Source organism: Tachyglossus aculeatus, chromosome X1 (genome assembly GCF_015852505.1).
Source record: "Tachyglossus aculeatus isolate mTacAcu1 chromosome X1, mTacAcu1.pri, whole genome shotgun sequence".
Lineage (NCBI taxonomy): Eukaryota > Metazoa > Chordata > Mammalia > Monotremata > Tachyglossidae > Tachyglossus > Tachyglossus aculeatus.
This window is the reverse complement of record NC_052101.1, coordinates 50,033,950-50,056,557: the sequence shown is the minus strand read 5'-3', so window position 1 is coordinate 50,056,557 and position 22,608 is coordinate 50,033,950. Positions and strand designations below refer to the sequence as shown.

Here is a 22,608-nt window from a genome sequence, read left to right as displayed (position 1 = left end):
TCAAGTGCCACCCCTCCACATGCACATTGGACCCCTTTCCTTTGCACCTTATAAAAACCCTTGCTGCTTGCCTCAACAACCATCTTCAACTGCTCACTCTCCAACGGCTTCTTCCCCACTGTCTTCAAACATGCCCACGTCTCCCCCAACCTAAAAAAACCTTCCCTTGATCCCACATCCCCCCTCCAGTTTTTGCCCCATCTCCCTCCTACCCTTCCTCTCCAAACTCCTTGAGCAAGTCATCCACACTTGCTGCCTCAAATTCCTCTCCTCCAACTGTCTCCTGGACCCTTTCCAATCTGGCTTCTGCCCCCTTCACTCCACTGAAACCACCCTCTCAAAGGTCACCAATGACCTCCTTCTTGCCAAATGCAACAGCTCCTACTCCATCCTAATCCTCCTCAACCTCTCAGCTGCCTTTGACATTGAGGACCACCCCTTCTTCTCAATACATTATCCAACCTTGGCTTCACTGACTCCACCCTCTCCTGGTTCTCCTCATCTCCCTGGCAGTTCCTTCTCATTCTCCTTCACGGGCTACTCCTCCCCCTTCTATTCCCTAACTGTAGGGGTGCCTCAAGGTTCAGTTCTTGGTCCCCTTCTACTCTCCATCTACACTCACTCCCTTGGAGAACTCATTCGTTCCCATGGCTTCAACTATCATCTCTTTGCAGATGACACCCAAATCTACATCCCTTCCCCTGTTCTCTCCCCCTCCCTCCAGGCTCACATTTCCTCCTGCCTTCAGGACATCTCTACTTGGATGTCCTCCTGCCACCTAAAACTCAACATGTCCAAGACAGAGCTCCTTATCTTCCCCCCCAAACCATGTCCTCTCCCGAATTTTCCCATCACTTTGGAAGGCACCACCATCCTTCCCGTCTCACAAGCCTGCAACCTTGGTGTTATCCTTAACTCAGCTCTCTCATTCACCCCACAAATCCAATCCATCAAAGCCTACCAGTCTCACCTTCACAACATCACCAAGATCCAAAGGGACCCAAACCACTACCACGTTAGTACTATCACTTATCCTATCCCAACTGGATTACTACATCAGCCTCCTTTCTGACCTCCTGACATCCTGCCTCTCCCCACTTCAGTCCATACTTCATTCTGCTGCCCAGATTATCTTTCTACAGAAACGTTCTGGGCACGTCACCCCTCTCCTCAAAAATGTCCAGTGGTTTCTTATCAACCTATCAAAAAGAAAAAAACCCTCCTCATTATTGGCTTCAAAGCTCTCCATCACCTTGCCCCTGCTTACCTCACCTCCCTTCTCTCCTTCTACATCCCAGCCCGCACACTCCTCTCCCCTGCTGCTAATCTTCTCACTATGTCTCGATCTCGCCTGTTTCACCTCCAACCCCTGGCCCACATCCTATCTCTGGCCTGGAATGCCTTCCCTCTTCAAATCCACCAATCACTCTTCCCCCCTTCAAAGTCCTACTGAAGGCACACCTCCTCCAAGAGGTCTTCCCAGATTCAGCCCCCTTTTCCTCAGCTCCCCCGCCCTTCCGCGTCACCTCAACTCACTCCCTTTACTCTTCCCCTCCCCCACACTTATGTATATATGTATAGATCTATAATTGCATTTATATTGATGCCTGTTTACTTGTTTTGATGACAGTCTCCCCCTGCCCCGACTGTAAGCCCACTGTGGGCAAGGATTGTCTCTCTATTGCTGAATTGTACTTTCCAAGAGCTTAGTACAGTGCTCTGTACACAGTAAGCACTCAAATATAATTGAATAAATGAATGAATGAAAATCATCACTAGGGCCCACACCCTCAGTAGGAGAACATGAATAAACTGAGATGGGTAGCCACCTGCTTGGAATCAGACAACGGCATTCGTTGAGTGCTTACAGTGGTAAAGCATTGTTCCAAGTGGCTTGGGACAGTATAATCAATCATTCAATAGTATGTATTGAGCACTTACTGTGTGCTGAACACTGTACTAAGCACTTGAGAGAGTATAATGAAAGAGTTGGTAGACATTCCCTGCCCACAACAAGCTTACCGTCTAGAGGGGGAGACAGATTTAAATAAATTACAGATATATACATAATTGTTGTGGGGCTAAAGGTGGGGTGAATATCAAGTGCTGAAAAGATACAAATCCAAGTGCATAGGCAACCCAGAAGGGATAAAGAGTAGGGGAAATAAAAGCTTAGTCAGAGGAGGCCTCTTGGAGGAAATGAGAAGCGACATGGCCTAGTGGATAAAGCATGGGACAGAGAAGGAGACGGATTCTAATTCTGGCTCTGCCACTCATCTGCTGTGTGACCTTGGGCAATTCACTTATCTTCTCTGTGCCTCAGTTACCTCATCTGTCAAATCTGGGACATGGAATGTGTCCAGCCTGATTAGCTTCTATCTACCCCAGCCCTTAGTCCAGTACCTGACACTTAAATGCCATTTAAGGGGAAAAAAAAAAATGATGATTTTTAAGCAGTGAAGCAGCATGGCATAATGGATAGACCACGGGCCTGGGAGTCAGAACATCATGGGTTTTAATCTTCCCTCCACCACTTATCTGCTTCATGAACTTGGGCAAGTCACTTTACTTCTCTGTGCCTCAGTTACTAAATCTGTAAAATGGGGATTGAGACTGAGGCCCACATGGGACAGGGACTGTGTCCAACCCGATTTGCTTGTATCTACCCCAGAGCTTAGTAAGGTGCCTTGAGCAAAATAAGCACATACCAAAGGCCGTAATTATTATTATATGATTTTGAAGGTGGGGAGAGTGGTAGTCTGTCAGATATGAATAATAACCCTAATCATGGTATTTGTTAAGCACTTACTATGCATCAAGCACTGTTCTAAGCACTGGGGTAGATACAAGCTAATCAGGATGGACACATTCCCTGTCCCTCATGGGGTTTATGGTCTTAATCTCCATTTTACAGATGAGGCACAGAGCAGTTAATCAATCAATCGTATTTATTGAGCACTTACTGTGTGCAGAGCACTGTACTAAGCACTTGGGAAGTACAAGTTGGCAACATATAGAGACAGTCCCTACCCAACAGTGGGCTCACAGTCTAAAAGTTAAGTAACTTGCCCAAAGTCACACAGCAGACTAGTAGTGGAACCGGGATTAGAATCTAGGTCCTCTGATTCCCAGGCCCATGCTCTTTCCACTAGGCCATGCTGCTTCAAGGATAGGAAGGGGAAAGGAGTTCCAGGACAAAGGGAGGATATGGGCAAGGCATCGGTGTCAGGATAGAAGAGATTGAGGTACAGTTAGGAGGCTGTCATTAAAGGAACGAAGTGTGCGTGTTGGGTAGGACATCAGTGAGGTAAGATTGGAGGGGGCAAGCTGATTGAGTGCTTTAAAGCCAATGGAAAGGAGTTTCTGTATATGAAGGAGGAGGACATTCCAGGCCGGAGGGAGGACGTGGGCAAGGGGTCGATAGCGAGACAAATGAAATGGCGATTCGGGCAAAAGATGGCAGCGGAGGGTGAGGGCTGGATTGCAGTAGGAGTAAAATGCTTTCACAATGATACAGATCTTGTTAACTTTAGATTGGACAAAGGTGAAGAATGAGTGTGACAAGGAATATGGTTTCCTTTCTATTTTCCCACATGTGACCCTAGTTCTAAAAACTAGGGTTTTTCTTGTTGGAAACACCAAAGTCCCACTCATTCAAAAGACCTAGTAAATAATGAGTTAACAGTCCTCAGGTAAATATGTAAAACACATAGCAAAAACACAATTAAACAGCAGCAGCTTGGCCTAGTGGCTTGGGAATCAGAGGATAAGCATTCTAATCCAGGCTCTGCCACATGCCTTTTACGTGACCTTGGGTAATTCACTTAACTTCTTTGTACCTCTGTTTCCTCATCTTTAAAATGGGGATTCAATACACCTTCTCCCTCCACTAAAACTGAGTCCTGATTATCTTGTCTCTAGCTCAGCACTGAGTACAGTGGTTGGCACCTAATAAGTACTTATTAACAAATACCATCATTAGAGAGGATGAGGGAGATAAGGCAGGAGGGGGAGAGCTGACAGTGCTTTAAAGCCAGTGGTAAAGAGTTTCTGTTTGATGTGGAGGTGGATGGGCAACCACTGGAGGTTTTTGAAGAGTGAGGACACAATCCCTACTCGCATGGGGTTTCCAAACCAACGGCCACAGCACCCTCATTCTCCTATAGATTCTCCCTCTGGAGTGGCATCATCAAACTGCTGGGAGGGCTAACCCACCAGGCACAACCTCCCGAAGTCAGTCTTACATGAAAACGGGTATCTTAAGTTAATGCTCACTGCTCGTCCCTGGGGATGAGTCAGGGAAAAAAGTGGCTGAGGAAAATTACCCACACATCAAAATAAAGTAACTTTAACAATTAAATCACTTCAAATTACCCAGTCCTCTACGTTTAATCCTTCTCCCAGGACGATAAGAGTTGCAGGCAATGCACGGCAATCTCCTTTCCTAGATCTGACACTGGCGATTATTCCAAATTACCCGATTTGACAGGATTTTGAAGCAGAGGCACTTAACTCAAGGATGGCATTATGAAATTTTTTAATCCTCTTATTTAAAGCAGAAAAATGATACGAGGCTCGGGGTTCAAATGGTTGACTGGAAAAATTATTCTAAGAAATAAAAACATAGCCATCAATATCATCTTACAGGACTCACTAACAGGATTAAAATCATGCATACTTTGAATTTCCCAAGGCTCTCTTTTGGGGCCGGTACCCAATCTCTGATTCTCACCTTCAGAAAGTCCTTTGGGAGATTCACAGAGTTTAGAAGTCACAGCCAAGACCAAAAGGGCTGGTTCTCCATGAAGGAATAGAATAAAGGAAGATGGGGTGAAGAGGAGCAGGGGGGAGTGTAGGCTTCCTTTCTTCAACAGGTCTCAAGCATTGTCCTATTCAAAGGCCTCCGAAGAAACTTAAGCATCCTTCTTCTGGGAGTGCAACCCAAGCTGCTCCTCCCCATCCCGAATGGCGGAAAGTGGTGGTCCAGGTGCCCCCCAGCAAGGGTGAGGGTGGTTTGTGGTCTGATCCTGCTTCTCTTCCCGCCCATGACCTGGAGCAAGGCTCGGCCTTCAATTTCCCCCTCCGATCTATGGCAGGATTCCTGCGGGAGTTGGGAAAGTTCAGGGAGGCCAGCTCATCCATTCTTGAGAAGAATCCTAATTCTTATTCTGAGGGAGTGTCAACTGGTCCCTCTGGCAGTATATTTTCCTATCTGGATTAGGAGCTATAAAATGCTTTCACCTGCCAAAGCAAGAACATCTTTTGGGCTTCAGAGATGGAAAGGTGTGCCTTGTGACTTACCAAAACCTCTCTGCCTGAGACTTTCAGGATCCAGCTCAGTTTTGAAGATTCAGAGCTTTGGAAAATTAGTGGCGAGGAATGACTAAAATGTCCATCCGATGCCTTCAGCAGCAGCCTGGGAGGGGTCAGGAGCTGCCCCTCTGAGGGAAGGAGGAAACGACCTCCCTCCACCGGCGATGAAATCTGGGGCCAAGGGGAGGTACCCTTGGGCCCTCATCCTTGGACCCTCCAGCCCAGGGCTCCCTGGAATCCCCTGCCAAGGGTGCTCCGTATCAATAATAATAATAATAATGATGGCATTTATTAAGCGCTTACTATGTGCAAAGCACTGTTCTAAGCGCTGGGGAGGTAACAAGGTGATCAGGTTGTCCCACGGAGGGCTCACAGTCTTAATCCCCATTTTACAGATGAGGTAAATGAGGCCCAGAGAAGTTAAGTGACTTGCCCAAAGTCACACAGCTGAAAATTGGTGGAGCCAGGATTTGAACCTATGACCTCTGACTCCAAAGCCCGTGCTCTTTCCACTGGGCCATGCTGCTTCTGTGACATTGATTCCTGTCACACCGGGAATGCTCCGTAGATTGACCTCCACCATGCTGAGAAGTGGGGATAGGATCCAACCGTCTGGGGAAGCAGGAGAAGGACAGGCTCTTAATGGAGGCACTGATTCTGAGACCCACTGCTAGTGGGGTACGATTACAGCAGCAAATTGGCCCATTAAACTCCGGGAATAATAACTGCTGCAGGTAATTACTCCTAATCCATTAATGAGCTATTGTTTGCTGCAAGCATTAAATGTAAGCCTAATGATGTGAAATAAGTAGAACAGGGTTAACCCCCCCCCCAAAAAAAAAAAATAAAAAACCCTTCTACCAGGTCAGCTTAGATGCAGCTTGTTTAGCAAATGAATTGTGATGCTAATTCCTAAAGAATCGTTTTCATTGCAACTTGATCGGCTGGGCTCACGTTTCCCTCACCTCAAGGCAAGGTTCAAGAGTCGCAAATGGGGAACTGATTCACTAGTATTATGGCTTATTGTCAACGCAGAGACATTTCCTTAAAGCCATGCAGCCCCTCTGTGGGACTTGCCAAAACCCTGGAAGTACTACTGTGATCTCACCTGTTGAGCCAGTACAGTCAGCAGTGGGTATAGGTAGGAAAGAAGGGCCCTAAAGACAGTGAGGCCCAGGTGATTACCTATATCTACCCCAGCTCACAGTACAGTGCTCAGCACATAGTAAGCACTTAACTACCACTATCATAACTACTAATTTAGCTAAGATGGGAAAGAGTGGGTGACAGGGGTGGGGTCAGCTTCAGAATAATAATAATAATAATAATAATAATAATGGCATTTATTAAGCACTTACTATGTGCAAAGCACTGTTCTAAGCACTGGGGAGGTTACAAGGTGATGAGGTTGTCCCACGGAGGGCTCACAGTCTTAATCCCCATTTTACAGATGAGGTAACTGAGGCCCAGAGAAGTTAAGTGACTTGCCCAAAGTCACACAGCTGACAATTGGCGGAGCTGGGGTTTGAACCCATGACCTCTGACTCCAAATCCCGTGCTCTTTCCACTGAGCCACGCTGCTTCTCTTAGCATTAGTGCTTCTCTTAGATTACTGAGAAGGCAGTCACTCAGAGGCCTTTCTAACCTGCAAAGCTCTCAGCATAAAAAGTGAAGTGATTTAGCCAGCACCTTAATAATGATGACAATGTTGATAATAATAGTAACAATAACAATAATAACAAATAGTGGTGGTGTTTGATAAGTGCTTACTAAGAACCAAGTGCTCTACTAAACGCTGGGTCAGATTCAAGATAATCAGGTCAGATAATCATATCTGACAAGTGGTGGATCCAGGATTAGAACACAAGTCCCCTGCTCTTTCCACTTGGCTGTGCTATTTCTCTAGTATGCACAGAGCTGAGTGTTAGGGGCCCCAAGTTTCTGGACCATCTCTCCTGCTGATATGCTGGTTGCTGTCAGGTAAGTCATAACCTCTCTGGGGCCTCTCCTTTTTCATCACCAAAATGGGTAGAATTAACACCTGCATGTAGTATGGGAAGCATTTGGAGAAAGTTGGGTAGTGCTTTGGGAATAGAAAAGTGCTCTACATACAGATTCAAAGGGTCATTATTATTAAAAATAATAATAATAATATTTGCTAAGCACTTACTATGGGCCAGGCACTGTACTAAATGCTGGAGTAGATACAAGATAATCAGGCCAAATCCTCAAATTTACCATGTCCCAAAGAAAAAAAAAAGCCCCACACATCTTCTCACCCAAATTCTGCCCTAAGCCTGACTTTCCCATCACTACATACACCACCACCATCCTCTCTTTCTCATAAGCCTGTAACCTTGACATTATCTTCTACTCATCTTTCTCATTCAACCCACATATTCAATCTGTTACCAAATCCTGTCGGTTCTACCTTCATGATATTACTGAAGGCCACCGTATCGTCTCCAGGCAACTGCTTCTGCATTAATTCATGCACTTATCCTAACCCACCAGGACTGCTGCATCAGCTTCCTTCCACATCTCCCTGCCTGCTGTCTCCCCCCACCACTCCAGTCCATATTTCAATCTGCTGACCAGCTCAAAAATTTCACAAAACTGCTGTCCACGTTTACCCACTCTACAAGAACTTCCACTAACTGTCCACCCACATCCGCACCGAACACAAACTCTTTAGCATTGGCTTTAAAGAACTCAGTCACCTTACCTTCTCCTACCTTATCTCTCTGATTTCCTAGTACAATCCAGTCCATACGCTTTGCTCCTCCAATGCTAATCTACAAATCGTCCCTCAATCTAGTCTACTGACCCTCTCTCACATCTTGCCTCTCACCCGAAACGCCCTCCCCCTTCAAATCCAACAGAAAGTCACTTTCCCCACTTTCAAAGCTAATTAAAAGCACATCTCCTCCAAAAGGCCTTCGCTGACTTAGCACTCATTTCCTCTTCTCCCATTCCCTTGTGCTTCACCCTTGAATTTGGATTTGCACCCTTTATTCACCTCACCCTCAGCTCCAAGGCACTTGTTTACATATCTGTAATTTATTTGTTTATATTATTGTCTGACTCCCCCTCTAGACTTTAAGCTCATTGTGGGCAGGGAACACATCTACCAACTCTGTGATGTTGACTCTCCCAGGCTGTTAGTACAGTGTTTTTCACAGAGTAAATGTTCAGTAAATAAGATTGATTGACTGAAATGAGACACAGGCCCTAACGCATGTGAGGCTCAGAGTCTAAGGGGGAGTGGAATGGAATTGAACCCTCATTTTACAGATGAGGAAATGGAGGCTCAGAGAAGTGAAATGACTTGCCCAAGATCACAAAGCAGGGAAATGGCAAGTTACAACCCAGGTCCATGCCCTAGAAGCAGTATGGCCTCATGGCTAGAGCATGGACCTGGGAATCAGAAGGACCTGGGGTTCTAACATCAGCTCCACCACTTGTCTTTTGTGTGACCTTGGGCAAGCCACTTAACTTCTCTGTGCCTCAGTTACCTCATCTGTAAAATGGGGATTACGACTGTATGCCCCATGTGGGACATGGGCTGTGTCCAACCTCACTAGCTTGCAAATATCTAGCACTTAGTACAGTGCCTGGCACAGAGTAAGTGCTTAACAAATCCCATATTTAAAGGAAAAAAAAACACACACAGGGCCTTTGGATTATATCTGGAAAGCTTTCTATAAGCCTTTTGAAGGGCCTTTTACAACAGTAACTAGAGAGGTTTGAAGGTAAAGTTTGAAACTGTTCTGGGGGAAATGTGTCCTATTGGAATACAGAAGGCTTCTCTACTCGCCACCCATGAAAGGCTGCAAGAGTGGTGGCTGAGAGACATTTAGCTCTCAGTCACATTCCTCCCTAACAAGGAGCACATTTCAGTAATGGATAAAGATTTTCTAAGCATGTGACACTGTCACCATTATGGTGCTTGGTTTTTCACGGGAACAAAACCCCTTTTGTTTTTGTTCTTTTATGGTATTTGTTAAGCTCCTACTATGTGTCAAACACTGTTCTAAGCTCTGGGATAGGTATAAGTTCATCAGTCCGAACACAATCCCTGTCCCACCTGGAGTTCACAGTCTAAATAGGAGGGTATTGAATCCCTATTAAGAAGTTAAGGACTTGCCCGAAGTCTCACAGCAGGCAAGTGGAGGAGTCAAGATTAGAATCCAGGTCCTCTGGCTCCTAAGCCAAGGCTTTATTCACTAGGCTATGCTGCTTCTCACACTGGTTCACAAATAAAATCAACAAATAAATAGTATTTGTTGAGTACCTACTGTGTGCCCCTCTCCGGATCTCACCTGGAGAGTTTCCAGTACTCTACCAGTCTCAGCTACGGGAGGGAGAGTCAAGCAGAGGCCTACCCATTCCATTCCTAGCTTGGCCAGTGGCTAGCAAGTGGAAGGTAATCTGCTACAAGTAAAACTCACCCGTGCTGGGCAGCAGTGCTCTGCACACAGTAGGTGCTCAATAAATACGATTGATTGATTGATTGATTGACTGAGAGTCGAGGACGGAGGCTCAAGTTTTCAGTGCAGAAGGAGGCAATGGTAAACTACTTCTGTATTTTTACCAATAAAACTCTATAAATACAATACCAGAATGATTGCAGATGGAGAGCGGGGCATACTGGGAGAGATGTGCCCATGGTGTCGCTATGGGTCAGAAAATGACTCAACGGCATATGACAAGACCTGTTGTGTTCAGAACACTGCACGAAGGGCTTGGGAAAGTTAACAGACCAAGTGGACGTGATCCCTGTCCTCAAGGAGCTTACACTATACAAACATACACACACACTGCAAAAATGCTGCTGTTGGTGAAATTAATCGTGTGTTGTGCGTGTGTGTTTGTCTGAAGAGACCAATGAGGAATTCTCAATCCTGACTGGATGGTGGACACAAAATCTGTCTCCTCTCGTGCTGTCCAGTTTGCTGCTTTCTGGAACTGTTTTGGTTTTGCCCTCCTGTCTCCCACTCCTTACACATCTTCTACTTGCAAAGAGCTGCTCCTTTCTGCAGTGTGCCCCACTTGTCTGCTTGCTGCCAGTGTTCAGCAGAGGAGAGGCAGTAAGTTCTGAGGCACAGGAAGCACTATTGTCGGACCCAGTGCCCCTGGAACCAGTGAGCCTGGGGAAACTACCGCAATGGAACCATGCATACAGCTGGTGTCACAGACAGGGATCAGTTGCAGGGATGTAGCTAGGATGGCACTGACTGGCACAGACCAACGATCCCACCCACAGAAAGGTGACCTTCCGATCTGCAGCCACAGTGGAGATTCTCCAGCCTAGGTGCTCCATCCATTTCCACCTCTTCACCATTACTCCAAACAAGTACAAGAAGCCTGTTCCTGACCTAACATGTCCCAAACAGAACTCCTTATCTTCCCCCAAACCCTGTCCCCCCGCCGACTTTCCCATTACTTTAGACAGCACCACCATTCTTCCTGTCTTACAAGCCCATAGCCTTGAGTCATCCTTGACTCAACCTACCTATTCAACCCTTCGCTAAATCCTGTCAGTTCAACCTACACATCTCTAATATCCACCTTTTCCTCTCCATCCAAACTGCTACCTCATTAATTGATGTACTTACTGTATCCCGCCTTGATTACTGTATCAGCCTCCTGGTTGACCTCCCTGCCTCCTGTCTCTCGCCACTCTAGTCCATACTTCACTCTGCTGCCCGGATCATTTTGCTACACAAATGTTCAGTCCATATTTCTCCACTCTTCAAGAACCTCCAGTGGTTCCCCATAATAATAATAATAATAATAATAATAATAATAATGGTGGCATTTGTTAAGCACTTACTATGTGCCAAGCACTGTTCTAAGCACTGGGGTAGACACAAGGTAATCAGGTTGTCCCACATGGGGGCTTACAGTCTAAGTTGGAGGGAAGAGATGAGAAAACTGAGGCAGAGTGAAGTTAAGTGACTTGTCCAAGGTCACAGAGTAAGCAACTGACAAGATCCAGGATTAGAACTCAGGTCCTCTAACTCCCATGCTCTTTATACTAGGCCATAGTGCCTCTCCTGATTAAGTGCTTTTATATATATATATATATATATATATATATATATATATGTATATATATATATATATATATATATATGCCAAGTACTGTGGTAAGTGTCAAGTCGATCCAGGATAATCAGATTGGACACGATCCCTATCTCATACAAGATTTACAATCTAGAAGGTAGTGTGAGTATCTTATCTCCATTTTACAGAGGAGTAGACAGACCCAGAGAGGTTAAGTGACTTGACCAAGGTCACCCAGCAGGTTGGTAGCAGAGCTAGTACTTGAACCCAGATCTCCTGACATCTGGCCCTATAGTCTTACCACTAACCAACTCTGCCTCTGTTGGCTCTTGGAACATCCAAAACCATCTCTTTGCCCAAGAGGTGCTAATAAGTCATTTCCACATAATAATAATAATAATAATAATAAATAATAATGGCATTTATTAAGTGCTTACTATGTGCAAAGCACTGTTCTAAGCACTGGGGAGGTTACAAGGTGATCAGGTTGTCCCACAGCGGGGCTCACAGTCTTAATCCTCATTTTACAGATGAGGGAACTGAGGCCCAGAGAAGTTAAGTGACTTGCCCGAAGTCACACAGCTGACAATTGGTGGAGCCAGGATTTGAACCCATGACCTCTGACTCCAAAGCCCGTGCTCTTTCTACTGAGCCACGCTGCTTCTCTACACTGCATGCAGAATTCAGTGCAAGGTGTCAGGTCAGCAGGTGCAGGGGTGGTGAGGGGGATTGGGGAGTGATTCTAAAGATGGTCAGGAGATTGGAGCAGGAGTAGTGGCCAGCAGACAGCCAGTCGTGCTTCGAGGGGATAGACTGAGAACCGAGCATAGGATGTGGAGCTCAAGCTAGAACGGGGATGGAGAGGGGCCCTGGCACAGTTAGGCTGTTTGTTCTAGAAGTTGGCAAGGAATTCTAAACCCATACTCACTATCATGCATGTTGGGCCAGTAATCAATCCCAATGTAAGAAGCTCAGACTGGTGTAGTAAATGCTAAACTGGCAAGAAGGGAATGTGAGCCCCCACAGATTGGTGGCTGGATGCTCACTCTCCTCCTGGCACACTCACATCTTCATGCCGCTCAGGGTGCCCCACTAGAGGGGCCAAGTGTATGTGGGGGGGTTGGAGGGGGGGGGGCGGCAAGAGCCCTATATTCCCCAGAGCTCTTCTGAAGCTCTGGGTTGTTTTCCTCTGATGGGAGAAGAAAGTCAGCCCTTCAGAGTGTTTGCATTTCAAACAAGTTATTCATCCTCCTTAATCCCAGTCAAATGATCTGGCACAGGTCTCTTCAGAGACCAATTTGTCGTTTTGCCTTCTCATAGCACACAGCTCTTGATCTGGGCTTGGTGTGAAGCTACGCAACTGGGACCCCCAAACACTGATAGCTTGTTTCACTCTATTTATGCAGTGAATACTTACAGCACAACCACAGGCCTCCTTTGTCTAAGCTGTCGGCTGGACTTCACTCTGGCTTCCCAAATCCCTAACGATATATTAGATTTAATGTTTCACAGACTGTGAATTGCTTCTGGCACCCTTAGTCTTTTCTATCCTCTCCCTCCTCCTCCCATCTACAATTGTTTTGCTTCCTAAATATATCTACACTTCAAGGGGAGATGGGGAGGGAAGGGAAAGGGAGAGGAGAGGTGGGAAAATGAGGGGAAAGGAAAGGAGAGGGGAACAGAGGAGAAGGGAGGGAAAAAATTGGAGAGGAGGGAAGAAGAGGGGAGGGAGGAGGAGGGGAGATGAAGGATAGAAAGACTGAGAGGAGGGGATGGGAAAGCTGAGAGGAGAGGGAAGAGACACCTAAAGGAGGAGGAATAATAATAATAATAATGATGGTATTTGTTAAGCACTTACTATGTGCCAAGCATTGTTCTAAGCACTGGGGGGGATGCAAGGTAATCAGGTTGTTCCATGTGGGGCTCACAGTCTTAATTCCCATTTTACAGATGAGGTAGCTGAAGCACAGAGAAGTGACTTGCCCAAAGTCACACAGTCACAGTCACACAGCGGAGCGGGATTAGAACCCATGACCTCTGACTCCCAAGCCTGTGCCCTTTCCACTGAGCCACGCTGCTTCTCAAAGAAAAGAGGACAGGAGGGAAAGAGGGAAGATATGGGGGCAGGGGAGGGAAGGAATGATATAAGCAGAGCAGCCAATCATGGATGAGTACGGAGAAGAGTGACTTTTCATCCTTTTTGAAAATGTTTTGCCACTTGATAAAGGCAATAATACAGTCCAGTTTTGTCAAACAAAATCCCACAAGATCAGAGCCAGCACAGGAGTTTTCAAAGCCGCGTCTCGCCGAGCGAACTTCTCCTCAGACATATAAATGGGAGGCAATCGATTCAACGGGACAGCCTGTTCAAGGTCTCTGGATTATCGCTCAGCGAGGAGAAGAATTTGGGACTTCAAGAGTCCAAACCACAGATAACATCAACTCTGAATCGCTTATGGATTACACTTATGCAAGGAGGAATCGGAGAAGCCGACTCTGAAAATTCTTGCCACCTTCACCTCAGTCAGGCCCACCAGAGGCCGGGTCAGATACTCACATTTTAGCAGATTGAAATTAAGGGGCACGATGGCCTAGTGGACAGGGCACGGACTAGGAGGCCTGGATTCTCATCCCACCCAAAAGGGCCAAACCTTTCATTCTGAGCATGGGAAAAGAGACAGGGCAGGGATTTTAGAGGTGGGGGAGGACTGGAAGCAACAGGTTTCGAAGAGCCGGAAGTCTGGAAGGCTCCATTCTGGGCTTTTGCAACCCTAATTCTAAAGTCTCAGATCTTCTCGCAGACCTGGAAGGAATGAGTCTAGGAGTCCAGCACCAAAAGCTTTGCCAGGGTGGGGGTTGGCAGTCACCCCCAACTCCCCTGTCAAACAGGCATTTCTGGTCCGAGGTCTGCCACTGGACAAGTCCCTAACCTCACCGAGCCTGTTTTGAAGATGGGAAAATGAAGCTATGATACATTTATCTTCCCACCTCAAATTGAGCGCCCCACATGGGACAGGGATGAGGTCCAAACTGCTTAATCTGTATCTTCCCCAGTGCTTAGCACACAGTGTTTTCTAAAATGCCATAGCTAAGTAGGGATGGACCCAAATCAAGCATTTCTTTTATTCCTCTCCAGTCTCCAGATGTGTACTGTGCAGCAGCACACATCTTGGGGCAGATATCGTACCCAGGGATTTCGATTAGACATGTTTGGATGCAGGGTGAGTCTTTGGATGGTGGGACTCTTTCCTTCTCATTAAAACATTCCAGGACGTAATAAATCTGTCTAGTCCTGGCTAATTTATGTCAAACCAAATGATTTCCCATTTTTTAGAATATAAATGTTTAGATTGCAACATTCTAACTTGCAGCTCTGTGGCGTTCTGGATCTGTGGGCCAGGAAAGCAACACGCCCCAAAGCACCCTTTCACGGGGGGCTGCTCTGTGTGGCACGTCAACCCCAGAACATCCAGCCGAGTGAGGAAAGCCACCCGGCTGTTCTCTCATCAGGGACCATTTCCCCAAGGGGACAGCAAAACCAGCTCGCTCATCTGTAAACCCCAAAAAAACAGATTGTGCCTTGGCATCACCTCAATGTCATGCAAACTAGGAGAGTCACTATCTGTAAATCATTCCTATCTGTCAATCCCCTCCCATTAGATTGTCAACTCCTTGAGGGCGGGGAAGAGGTGGTCCTGCTTCAGTTGATCCTTCTCCAGTGCTTAATAGAGTGCCTAACACTCATTAGGAGCTCAATAAATGCGGTAGACCGACTGACTGAGTCCTTTTATGGGCAATGGAAGAATACTTGGGAGATTTTCATGAGAACCATCTAAAATTTAAGGGGGGGAGGGAGAAGAGAGAAACTATTTCTTTGCTGTTTCTTCCCAAAAATGTTTTCCATTTGCTTTTCTTTCCAATATATTTTATAAGGTCTTTGTGATACATAAACATGCACGAGAAGTGGATTAGTGAGAATAAACATAGCACAACAATCAACTAAATATGTCATCTCTGCTGAAATTATTCTTAGTATCTATGTAGCATGTTGTGTTTCCATAGCACGTTACAGTCATTAATTGGGGAGTTCAATCACTCTTTCATTCTGTTACCCAACACACCTTGGGTGGTCCATCAGTCACATCAGTCCTGTTGCCCCAACACAAAAAATGCAAATCTCAAGAAGTGAAGGACCGTGGGGAAATTTGGCATAAAGTAAATCACTGCAGCCACCAACTATGACACTTCCCATCACTTTTGAGGTTGGGTCCTAGTGCCCACAGCAATATTCACCCAGGAAAGAGACTCTCTTGGGATGTCTCGCTAGTGCCCCATTAGCTTACGACCATCATACTGTGACTCTTAGATCTGGGCCCCCCCTACCCCAGATGGCTCAGGAGGCAGCTGGGATCCTGCTGGCCAGCTCTGCCCCCTGAGAGCTGGCTGACAAAGTTTGCAGAGAAAGCCCTGCGCCCTACTCCCTCCCTGGCTCCAAGTACCCCCATCAAGCCAGCCCAGTCTTTGGTTATCAACTGTAAACCAGGATATATTTAAAGGTTGCAACAGCAACAATTGTACAGTAACTTAGATCCAGGAGCAACTGCCTATTCCTCATTGGCCTAGTGGATAGAGTACAGGCCTGGGAGTCAAAAGGACCTGGGTTCTAATCCTGACTCCATTACTTGTCTGCGGTGTTACTTTGGGCAAGTCATTTCACTTCTCTCTGCCTCAGTTCCCTCATCAGTCAGATGGGGATTAAGACTGTGAGCCTTATGTGGGACATGAACTGCATAATAAGTGCTTAACAAGTACCACAATCATCATGTGGAATTTGTTCATAAACCCCAGGGACAAGCCCCTTTCCCTCAAACCACCCACCTCCAGCCCCAAGATGCTGCTAAACTTCTGAAGGCATGGGTCCACAAGTTCTTCCCTGGAAGGTCAGCCTTCCTGGGGAAAAACAGCTTCGTTTGTATGTTCCCTTCAGAAACCTGGCAGAAACTCCCTCCTTTTTGTTTTGGAATTTCTTTCCCCATGTTTCTAACACCTTCCTTTTTTATGGTATTTGTTAAGTACTTACTATCTGTCCAACACTGTTATAAGCTCTGAAGTAGATTCAAGTTGAACAGGCCATATAGGACTATGCCTGTCCCATATGGGGCTCACATTTTAAGTAGGAGGGAAAACAGACATTGAATGCCCATTTTGCAGTTGAGGAAGCAGAGGCACAGAAATTAAGTGACTTGCCCAAGGTCACACTTGAAACAAGTGGTGGAGCAAGGATTAGAATTCAGGTCTTCCAGCTCCCAGGCCCATGCTTTATCCACTAGGCCAGTTGGCCTTTACTTCCCCACACTGATGTTAGCACTCGACCCACTTGATGTTACCAGATGAGTAACTGACATGCCATGAAAAAGAGCTTTCCCTCTGGGAGGGGTCCTGAGGAGTTCTAGAAACTTCCACCATTTCTATGTGCAGACCATCAGAGTTACAGGAAACACTAAATTAATTATGGATGAGATCTTCTTGCACTTGGAATGTCCAACAACTAGTTCCCCCTGATTCATTCAATCATATTTGTTGAGCGTTTATTGTGTGCAAAGCACTGTACTAAGCACTTAATGCAAAGTATGTCCTGAAGGAGTCACGTTGAGTATTGGTAGGAGTTCCAGCTCCAGGGATTATTAAGTGGGGACCTCAGCCACCTTTTTCAAAAAGTTACATTAGTCTAACTTCACAGCACCACACTGATTGGCTCTGTGATCCTGGGCAAAGCACCTAACTTCTGTTTTTCACTTCCACCAATGGTTCAGTGGTAGAGGGGAGATTGTAATACAACCCACCATGGCTACTGACCTATTAACAGTTCAGTCAATCAATCAATGGTATCTGTTGAGCAACAACTGAGTTCTAAGCACTATACTGAGCACTTGGGGGTGTAAAAAGGAAAATAGGTAAGAAGCAGCATGGCCTCGTGGAAAGAGACCAGGCCTTGGTCCTAATCCTGGCTCTGCCACTTGTCTGCTGTGTGACTTTGGTTAAGTCACAACTTCTCTGGGCCTCAGTTACTTCATCTGTAAAATGGGGATTAAAGCTGTAAGCATATTGTGGGAGACAAACTATATCTAACCTGATTACCTTGTACCTACCCCAGTGCTTAGTACAGTGTCTAGTACATCCTAAGCACAAAACAAATACCATTAAAAAAAGCAGCCTATATATTCCCTGCTCTCAAGGGATTTATAATCTAACAGGGGGATAGAACAGACAAAAATGATCGACAAAAAGTGGTGAGTAAAAAAAAAATGCTATATACAAATATATCAAGATGAAATACCTGAATAAAAAAATAAAGTGAATAAATCAAAAATACAAATGTATATTCGAGATGGTAATTAAATATATAAGTGCTAAGTGTGGATGTTGGGTAGATGCAATCTTTTAGGTATTGTGAATGAACTAGGGAAGGAGGGCTTTGGAGGTGAGATTTAAGGAGGGCTTTAAAGAGGACATGGGAGAGCAGTAGTCTGGTGGATCTGATGGACAAGGAAGCGCCAGACTAGGAGAGTGAGACGGAGTTTTTTTTCTTGATGGTATTTTTAAGCGCTTACTTTGTGCAAAGCGCTGGGGGGATACAAGGTGATCAGGTTGTCCCACGTGGGACTCACAGTCTTAATCCCCATTTTGCAGATGATGTAACTGAGGCACAGAGAAGTTAAGTGGTTTGCCCAAGGTCACACAGCTGACAAGTGGCAGAGTTGGAAGAGTTGAGAATGAACCATCTTAAAAAAAAAACAGAAAAAAGAAAAAAGACTCTGTTGCTCAGGCAGGATCTTGAACGAAGAAAAAAATACTTCCAAAAGAAATGTCCACCCCTAGGCCTCCTGCCTATCCTCTGTGCCCCCCTAGATGTCGTGACACAACGTTCGGAAATCCAGGCAAAGCAGAAAATATCATTCCCTTCTTGATTTAACACCTCCAACAGCTACCAATTCTTTTCCATGTACACATGCACATGTTGAGAAGCAGCATGTCTCAGTGGAAAGAGCATGGGCTTTGGAGTCAGGGGTCATGTGTTCTAATTCCGGCTCCGCCAACTGTCAGCTGTGTGACTTTGGGCAAGTCACTTAACTTCTCTGTGCTTCAGTTACCTCATCTGTAAAATGGGGATTAAGACTGTGAGCCCTGCCTGGGATCTGATCACCTTGTATCCTCCCAAGCGCTTAGAACAGTGCTTTGCACATAGTAAGTGCTTAATAAATGCCATCATTATTATTATTACACCAAATTCCCTAACCCCTGACTCTCCACCAGCTGGCTCCATCCTCTTCCCTACCTGTTCTCTCTTCCTACTACAGCCCAGCACAAGCACTTCACTCCTTGTATTTACTCCCATTCTGTGCAATTGGGTATGTGTGCATTCAAATATTTAATCCAATTTGTGCTGACACTTGCTCCGCTACCTACTGAATCTTTACTTTCATCCCTGTCTATTTAAAAATATTTTGCCTGTCAGACTCCCCCATTAGACTGTGAGTGCCTTAAGGGCAGGAAATAGATCTTCTACTTCCTTTTTTCTTCCTAAGTACTTAGTACAGTGTACTCGACTCAAAAACTACCATTACTGCTCTCATTACTTTCCAGCTGCTCTCATTACTTCCAGAATGGGCCTGGAAGTCAGAAGACCGGAATTCTAGTCCCAGATCTGCTATCTACCTGCAATTTTAGCTTGGGCAAGTCACAACATTTTTGTGCTTCAGTTTCCTCAACTGTAAAATGGGGATTAAATCACCTGCTCTCCCTCCTACTTAGACTGTGAGCAACCCAATTACCCTGTATCTGTCCCAGCACTTAGGACAGTGCTTGACACACAGTAAGTGCTGAACAAATAACATTATTATATAGCTGGTTTCTCAGCGTCACCAGTGAAACTTGTTATAGTGTACTCTCCCAAGTGCTTAGTACCGTGCTCAGCTCGTAGAAACCATTCAATAAATACAATTGACTGACAAACTGTCAAGACAAGACTGCCGAATTCTAGTTCCTACAGTTCAGTGAGCTCATCAGCACTGAGAAAATGTTCATAGCAAGAGAACTCCCCTGGTCTGGATGCATGAAGAGAAGTGACAACAGCAAGATACCCAAAGCAGCTGATGTATGGAGAATTAAAAAGGACCACATGTAACCACAAAAGAGCTAAAAAGTATTTTAAAGATGTGGTGAAGCACGGGACTCAAATGATGTGAACAAGTAGTAGGCTGTCTGGGAGAAATTTGATTGATTAATATCTCTGCTCTCCAGTACAGTCTGTTCTTCAGTTGCCTGCTTGGGTTACTTTCCTAAAATGTCATTCTGCCCATATCTCCCCATTCCTCAAAAACCTCCAATGCTTTTCCATTCAGTTTCACATCAAACAGAAACTTCTCCACAACCAAGAAACAGCATGGCCTAGTGGATAGAGCTTGGGCCTAGGAGTCAGAGGATGAGGGTTCTTGTCCCGGCTCTACTACTTGTCTGTTGTGTGACCCTGTGCAATTCACTTCACTTCCATGTGCTTCAGTTCCTTATCTGTAAAATGGGAATTAAGGGTAAGCCCTCTGTGGGACAGGGTCTGTGTCCAACCCGAGTACCTTGTATCTGCCCCAGTGCTAGAACAGAAGGCAGCAGCTAGGTGAAGGAGCCCTTGAAGGGAAGAGCCATTGGCTCTGCTCATCCCAGGGTCTTCATTCCAAACAATCAAGCAACTCCTGCAAAGCAAAGCTTCCCCCTTCCCCGGCTGCATTTGCTGGAAAACCATATGCAAATATACATGCAACCTCCGCTGATGCATTTCATTTCCAAATGCCTTGGAGACCTCTCTCTGACCACTGTTCTTCATGCACCATTGGTACTACTGGCTGTCAGAAACAATGAATGGTGATCCAAACTGCTTACCATCAATTCCCTTTGGGTGGAGGTTAAGTAGGGACAATGTCCCAATGATTTTATACCCCACCCAAATGCTTACTACAGTGGAGGCACTCAAACACTCTTGACGATGACAGGAAGGGTGGTTGCCACGGCTATGAGTGTACCTTGGACTCTGAACCACAAGGAGCCTGAAATTTTGCTCCTCTAACCACAACATCCCACTGATTTTTGTTTTCATTTTGTGTCTATGTCCTTGTCTTGGATGTTCCTTTTACTGTTTCATTGTTTCATCACTTTTGATGTGTCTGTCTCCAGAGGGCCAGGGACTGTGTCTAATTCCCTCTTGTGTATTCCTTCCCAGTACCTAGAATAGTGCTCTGTACTTAGCAAGTGCTTAATAAATATTATTACTACTACTTCACAAGTGGTAGCCTGAGTCCAACTGCTCTCTTGTTCTGGCTTAAAGATGCCAGTGTCCAAACAATCAATCATTGATTCTTAGAGCATCTATCATCTCCAGAGCCAAGTACCAGGTGCCTTCCACATGCAGCCCTGAACTGGCAGCCTACTTCCTGCAGAGCACTGTCGTAGTAGTTATATGTATGTATAGGGTGGCCATTTGTTGAAGTGGGGAAGGTAGGGGAACAGGGGGTTAATAGGAGGGAGTTAAAAGTTTAAAACAGCTGGTGCAGACAACTGGTATATGACTCATTAAGGATGGAAAAATATTGTTGCTGAGTAGGAGAGGTCAGAGTTAAAGCAGGTGAGGATGAGCTTGAGACAGATGAGGTTGGCCAGGTGTCCAAGTTTCCAGCAGAAGTGCTCTACAGCTTGAGCACAGGAATGAGAAAACGTATTGTGGGCCCAGAGAGAAGGCAGGTGAGGAGGTTGTGGTCAGAGATGAGGATTTCAGGGCCTGTGAGGTTAGAGATGGTACAGTGACTAGAGAGGATGAGATCGAACATGTGCCTCAGTGGGTGAGATGGGGTGGGGCAGGTGGTCTGTGAAGTTGAGTGAGAGGTCGCCAGAAACAACTATATGGGAATTAAAATCAGGTAAGTGGAGAAAGGGGTCTTAAATGGTTTAAAAAGTAGGAGGTGGAGTCTGGGAGCAGCAAATAACAGTCATGAGCAACTGGAGTGGATGGTAGAGGCAGATGATATGGGTTTCAAAGGATGGGAAAGAGAGGGATGGTGGGTGGAATTGTGCGAAAGCAGAACTGAGGGGCAAGAAGGAAGCCAAATTCTCCTCCTTTCCCAGCAAATCTTGGAGAGTGGGAGAAGATGAAGCCCTCTCGGGAGAGAGTGGTGGATACCAGCTCTCCCCATCTTCAAAACCCTACTAAAGTCCCACCTCATCTGGAAAGTCTTCCTTGAATATTTCACAAGGTCGAAGGCATATCAAACCATCATCTAACCACAGCCCATGTAAATTCCATTCCTCGCCTCACCACTTAAATACCTGTAGGTAATTTGATTTTTATTTGCCTATTAAATTATTTATTTAGCTACTCTATCCTGATAATTTGAACTACTCATTATATTCTTGTTCATCCTCCTGCTCCCATTATTTGTAACTACTTTTTCTTTGCCCAGCCCATTAGATTGCAGCCTCCTTGAGGGCACTGAATGTGTTAAATGATTAAATCATGGGCCTAGGAGTCAGAAGGGTCTGGTTTCTGGTCCCAGCTCCTCCACTTCTCTGATGTGTGACCTTGGGCAAGTCACTTAACTTCTCTGTACCTCAGTTACCCCATCTGTAAAGTGGGGATTAAGACTGTGAGTCTCATGTGGGACAGGGACTGTGTCCAAAACGATTACCTTGTATCTACCCCAATGCTTAGAACAGTGCCTGGAACCTGGTAAGCGCTTAAATACCATTTTTTAAATGTGTATCTTGTTTCACATTCCATAGGTGCTCAAGAAATATCACTGATGATGATGATGAGGAGGACAGCAGTGGTACGTGTTGTATGGATGCTTATTTGTTCACTCATCTTTCATACTTTTGCTCTTAAACTAAACCCTGCTTCTCTATGTCTGCCTGACTCCTCCACTAGGTTATAAGATCCTTGAAGATAAAACCGTGTGTTCTAGTTTTACTACACTCTTTCAAAAGCCTAGTACAGAGCTCTGTAGCTAGTTGGTGACTAGTACAAGGCTCAGCATGTAGGTCAGCCAACTCTATCCCTTAGGAATTTATTTATATTCATCCTCAGTACTTTTGTGTATAATAATAATAATTTTGGTATTTGTTAAGCGCTTACTATGTGCCAAGCACTGTTCTAAGCACTAGGGGAGATACAAGGTAATCAGG

General features: G+C 45.5%; 1 non-coding gene across 1 annotated transcript; it reads left to right on the top strand.

The window, feature by feature from the left end:
• The first annotated feature begins 9,617 nt into the window (after positions 1-9,617).
• Positions 9,618-9,755, top strand: LOC119920237. The gene has a single exon (XR_005447994.1). It is a non-coding gene; the product is annotated as a small nucleolar RNA SNORA7 (small nucleolar RNA).
• The last annotated feature ends 12,853 nt before the right edge of the window (positions 9,756-22,608 follow it).